Raw genomic sequence first — 6,327 nt, 5'->3', positions numbered from 1 at the left:
CCCTAAGATTCTTAGAAACCTTGGGCAGGGTCTACAAGGTTTTGCCTTTAAGACATGTAGAGGGCCATTTGTGTGTCCGAAATGTCCTGTGAGGCACTGTCAACTTTCTGTGGTCTTGAACAGAAAATGCTACTGCCCCACTCTCGATTTGGTCTTTGCCCAGAAGTCATCTCTGAATGTGAGAACCCTTTGCTGGCTTAAAAGACTCTTATGAGCCTTGATATTTTCTACAAATCACATTTGGAAATGGAGTAATTTGTTTTTTATATTATGTCTCTCATCTCTCATTTTAGAAAAAGCCAGGTGGCACCCTCGGCGCTGCCCAGAAATCTTAGCTGGATCATCAGCTTCGTTAGGTGCATTTTCTATTTTCCATGTTACCACAGGTAACAGTTGTGCTAATCTTTACTACATAGAGTGTCTTCCAGCTTCCAATAACATATTCCTCTCTCTTATAATCCCTCCTTGACAGTCTCCTTGGAAGCTCTTTAGGCTTCTAACAACACCCTTGTCCAGGCCCTTTAGGTTTTCACTGACAATCTCCTCAAGCTTCTGCCAGCATCCGTCTGCCACTTGCGCACCAAACCAATGCCACGTGTTTTAGGTTTTTGTAATGGCAGTACCCCACTTCCTGCATTAAAGTGTGATAGAAGAGCAGACCTGCTGTGAATGATAGAGAGTAAGGGGTCGATCATAGGGATTAGATCTTAAGGGCAATTGTGGAACTGATGGGTCAGTCTGCAGGCTATAGCCTCTGCATCTAGTACCGGGCATGTTCTTATGGTCACGACAGAGACAAGTGGAAACACTCAGGTCTCTTTCAGCCTAAATTTGGAACTGGCACATCTTTATTTCTGCCTCACCTTTTGCCTAAAGCAAGTCATATGGACAAACCCCAGGTCAAGAGATAGGTAAGTAGGCCCCACTCACAGTGGGAAGGAAATGCAAAATTACATGACAAAACGCATGGCTGTAAGGACAGGTAAAGAATTGGGCCAGTAATAGAATCTACAAGGGCACCAAAAGTAACCACTGCTGTCCCTGCATTCTAGTGGCGTTTAGTTTGTGTGTATCTCACACACACATTACATCATGTTGTATTGTAGCTATTTATTCACATATCTCCTCCACTTACCTCTTTGACGGTTAGGAACTATTAGTCATGAAAGCACCCCTATTTCTTCTAGCACACTGCTTCACATATGGTAGGTATTGAAAAATATTGTCGAATTAGTGAATTAAGCCATTTCTGGGCTTCCAAATCATAAGGCCTATAGTGACAGCCCTGATTTTCAAAATTTTATTCAGGGAGGTTCCTTTTTTGATACCTCTTTCCCCACCATTGTTGAAGTCTACTTCCCAGCTCTCTCCTCTCTTGTCACTCTCCCATTCCAACCCTCATTCCTATCCCACCCACAGCTAGAGACGAGAGAATCTCTCTCATAAACGGAACTACTATTTGAGGTTTTTGTTTTTATTTTTTAAGATTTTATTTTTCCTTTTTCTCCTCAAAGCCCTCTGGTACATAGTTGTATATTTTAGTTGTGGGTCCTTCTAGTTGTGGCATGTGGGACGCCGCCTCAACGTGGCCTGATAAACAGTGCCACGTTGGCACCTGGGATCCAAACCAGCAAAACCGTGGGCTGCCTCTGGAGTGCGCGAACTCAACCACTTGGCCATGGGGCCGGCCCCTTGAGGTTTTTATTTTATGATAAATTCTCCTTCAAGACAATCATCAGTCAACAAAGATTGTTTGTGCACTTACCGTAAACACTATACATTAAGAAACCAAAGGGGTAAATGGAGTATTTTCCAGTGCAGGTGACACGATACTCATCTGTTGAATCACAAATTTTAGACTGAAGAGGACAGACAATTGGGCCTGAAAATAGCCTTATAAAATTGAAAAGAGGTAAGTGTATGATGAGTTACACTGAAGTTCAGAACGACCAGCTGCATAAACATAAAATGGGGAGACTTCAAGTTAGGTGATGTGAAAAAGCCTACCGGAGGCCACAAGTGGACACACACACACTTTTGGACTGCATTAGCAGTCATAGTAGTAGTAATAGCTAACATCCATGGAGTGGTTACTCTGAGCCACGTACTGTTCTAAGCATTGTATAAGTATTAGCTCATTTAATTCTCATGAACAACCTATCAGGTAAGTCTAAAATTTTTCCATTTTACCAATGAAAGTGAGGCCCAGAGCAGTTAAATAACTCACTCAATGTCAGGTAGCCAGTAACTGGTGGGGCCTGGATTTGAGCACAGGGTCGATACAGAGCAACCCTTGCTATCAGTTCAGGTGCCTGAAACAAAGAGCATGATAATCCTGCTCTCCTCTGAACTGGTCAGTCCATTTCTGGAGTCTTAGGGTGTGAAGACATCAACATCACCAACCAAGGTGTGTGCCACACCAGGATGTGACAGAGCTGGGAACCCACTCCAATGGTTGAAAACACGGGGGCCTCAGCCAGAATTCTGAAAGGAACGTGCTTTCCAGTATTTAAAGGCTATTATATGAAAGAAGAACAAAAATTCCATTTTGTAGCCACAGGGCAATTACAGATTTAGGCTGACAAACGTTTACGAAGTGCCTATATCCGGCCAAGAACTCTGGTTGGGGCTGGAGATTCAGAGATAAGTAAAAAAAAGATAGACTTCCTGTCCTGGAGGAGCTTCCAGTCCAGAGGGGAGGAAGGCAAACCTGGGCTCCCACAGCCCTTTCTGAATAGTTTAGCAGCTGGGCAGTGTACTGGGCTGCACCGTGGAGGAGCAGGTGTCCTTGCCTCAGAAGCACGAATGCAGGTCCTGCCCAGACACAGAGGATTTCCCCAGTGGGTGGGAGGCTGGGTTGGATCTCAAGCCACAAACTGGTGATGAGGACATAAGCTCCAGGAAGATGGAATTTTGTTGGTTGTGTGCACTGCTACATTCCCAGGAACTCAGACAGTGCCTGGCACAGAGTGGGTGCTTGATTGTCGAATATATGGAAGAATGAACATTTAAAGACCAGAATATTTCCATAAAAGCCTGCACTTGTCTTTTATTTTATTTTGAGGAAGATTAGCCCTGAGCTAACTACTGCCAATCCTCGTCTTTTTGCTGAGGAAGGCTGGCCCTAAGCTAACATCCATGCCCATCTTCCTCTACTTTATATGTGGAATGCCTACCACAGCATGGGTTTTGCCAAGCGGTGCCATGTCCACACCCGGGATCCGAACCGGCGAACCCCAGGCCACCGAGAAGCAGAACATGAGAATTTAACCGCTGTGCCACTGGGCCAGCCCTGCACTTTTCTTTTAAAACCAGGAGATTTGACAACAGTGGGCCCACATATTCATCTGTGTGGAAGTGAAGAATACACTTGTGTTTAATATCTCCCTAGTCCAGCCTCACTCAATTACATTATTTGTCTGATTCTGGACTTCGCAGTCTCTGGGTTAATCACTGAAATCTCAGCCAACTCTAAATGGCTGTGAAATCAAATTCTATAGTTTAAATTTGGGGGCAGAGTTCCAAGCTGGAAAAGTTTTCTGTCGATTAATAGACTGCATTATTTGAATATCAAAAAAGTTGTCTACATGGCATTTTCATTACTTAATCAAGTCATTCAAGATAAATTTTATTATTATCATAATATTAACAGAAAATATATAAATCATCTATTCCTACAGCAAGGGAAGGGACTATCTTTGCTTAAATGAGAATTTTAAAAATATGCTAGCATTATATACAGTGCGTTATGTATATACATTGATGATATGTGAATAGATGATATATGGAGATGAGATATATAGAGATGAGATATATTTTGTTTTCCTGGCAATTCTGGTCTACTTTGATAAGAGAACCAGATGCAAAAGGATTATTTTACTATTTTTTAAATTGTGAAATGTACATTTCAGACGGAAAATACTTTCACCCCAGCAATAACTTTTGAACTCCGGGATCACACAAACTGAAGCAAAATTTAGAAATGAATGGTTACCTTAGCTAACAGTGGGTAGGACATTTGAGCAATATCTTAGAATTTAAAAATATCTTGATAGAATCCTTTCTAATCATCCATTCATATATAACCCAAGAAAGAAACACACTTCTAGGCATTACTTGGGTGTCACAGGATGCATGGGAGTAACATAAATCATTTCAATGTTGTTTTCTGTTTGGATAAGGATCATCCTTACTCTCATTAGTGTCATTCTCCTCTGTTAAGAACAGCTTACTATGCTCTCTAGATAAGGTACAAATGCATGACAAGCCTTGTTGGTTTCAGGTCTCAAGTTTGTCTTTTTTTGTTTTGTTTTTTGATGAGGAAGATTGGCTCTGAGCTAACATCTGTACCAATCTTCCTCTGTTTTGTATGTGGGACGCTGCCACAGCATGGCTTGATGAGCAGTGTGTAGGTCCATGCCTGGGATCTGAACCTGCAAACTCCAGGCTGCCAAAGCAGAGCACACAAACTTAACCACTATGCCACCAGGCTGGCCCCAAGTTTGTCTCTTTTTATACGTACATCCAGGGAAAGGGTAGCCAGATGTTACATTTAAATTCCATTAACCAAATGTGAAATAATGGAATATTTTCCATTTTCTTCATTCTAGAATATTAGTCCATATCATAATAGGGAAAGGTTGCCAATAAAATTGGTTAAACATTCGTCTTTTTACTATAGAGTCTCATCAGTTCTCTCCTTTATACAAATTTATCTACAATTTTATGCTGGGGTTTTTTTGCCAAGATTTTTTGTGGGTTTTTTCCTTCTTTTCTTTTTTCATCATGAAGGTACCGCTTTCATAAGCTTATGACCACCTTGGAGACGAGTGTTGGTACTTGCTAAAAGGCAAACGCTGCTCCTTTAACACATCTTCCTACAAGAAACAGACATTCTCCCCCAGGTTACATGCTTCTTAATATGTACAATAGATAATGCAGCAAAATATTCAAGATTTCTTGGATGACCTTCTAGTTTTTTCTTTATTGATTTCCTTTGACACTAAGATCACTGTGATAAACTGCTTCAATGAGTAACTATCTACTTAGGAGAAGCAGAGCGTCCAAACAATAAACCCAATCTGATTCAGAACTATGAAGATGTCAGCAGTAAAAACAATGTGCCTTTTCAACAATAATAGATTCATCTTTTCCCAGTACCCAGGGACCGATTTCAACATTGACTTGCTGTGCTTAGCAATGTGAAAATGTTCTCATCCTTGGAAAATCATTCTCTGGGATTCAGGAAAAAATGTGCCCAATTCTGAATTTTTGCCAAGAGCTGAGATAACAAAGAGCCAGCAATTGCTGGTTGTCAGAGCCAAGAGTTAAACCGCATCCAAGAAGCTAGGATGTTGGCTCTGTGTTCCGATTTACAGAAATAGAACTTTATCAACTAAAAAACCAGGATATATAATTTATAAAAAGAAACTTACTCAAAATCACTCCATTTTATACAATTAATGTCCATGTAAAAATAAAAACTTCCAAATATTTTTGACATTTGAAATAAAATATTTCATATCAAGTATTAACTTCTGATGAGGTTTCACTTTCTACCTCCATGGTATAGATTTCAAAATATATTAAGTAAAACGCAAATGTGTACACACACACACACACACACACCCAATATACAAATGGTGACGAATGCAAAGGTTCAGGAGAAGTTTTCACGTAGGGCTCAGACAACCTGCCATAAAACAAAAGGTCCCCACTGGAAGAGTTTTGGGGGTTTTTTTAATGCAAAAAGGCTGGTAAGATAGGAATCTAACTCTTGGGGTTGGATTGGCTGCTTCTCAGCTCCCTACAGCCCTAAAAGTTTATCAATCTATGAATTCATTCTTCCAGGGTTGCTCCCATAAATCAACTGTTCCTTGGGAGAAGGAGGGAGAGTTTGGGAAGCTGTGTTTGCTCTCTCAGGCCACTAGAGGTATATTAAAGAACCCAGTTCGTGAGTGCTGACCGTGAGCATGGACCCGTCAGCTCAGCCAGGGATCTAAGGACAATGGGATTTTTTCCAAAACTCTACCATACCAACGAGGCATCAAGTCACCGAGGTCACCAAAAGGACAGTTGATTCATATTGTGACTCTTCCGAACGAAAAATTTTTCATTAAGTTAAAAATCTTGGATCCTACCTTTTAGAAAGTACTTCCCATACCTACAAGACACAATCTTTCCTGCCCTGTGTTTCTATCTCCACACACATTGATTTTCTTTGGGGCATGACTTCCCAAGTTTCTCATCATGCATTTCTATCTTCTATCCGAGATCTTAAAACCCTGAATGAAAGCAGAGTGAAAGAACGGATGGGGGTGAATCAGA

Source organism: Equus przewalskii, chromosome 3 (assembly GCF_037783145.1).
Source record: "Equus przewalskii isolate Varuska chromosome 3, EquPr2, whole genome shotgun sequence".
In the NCBI taxonomy this organism is placed as follows: domain Eukaryota; kingdom Metazoa; phylum Chordata; class Mammalia; order Perissodactyla; family Equidae; genus Equus; species Equus przewalskii.
The sequence above is the reverse complement of the archived record's forward strand: the minus strand, read 5'-3'. Positions refer to the sequence as shown.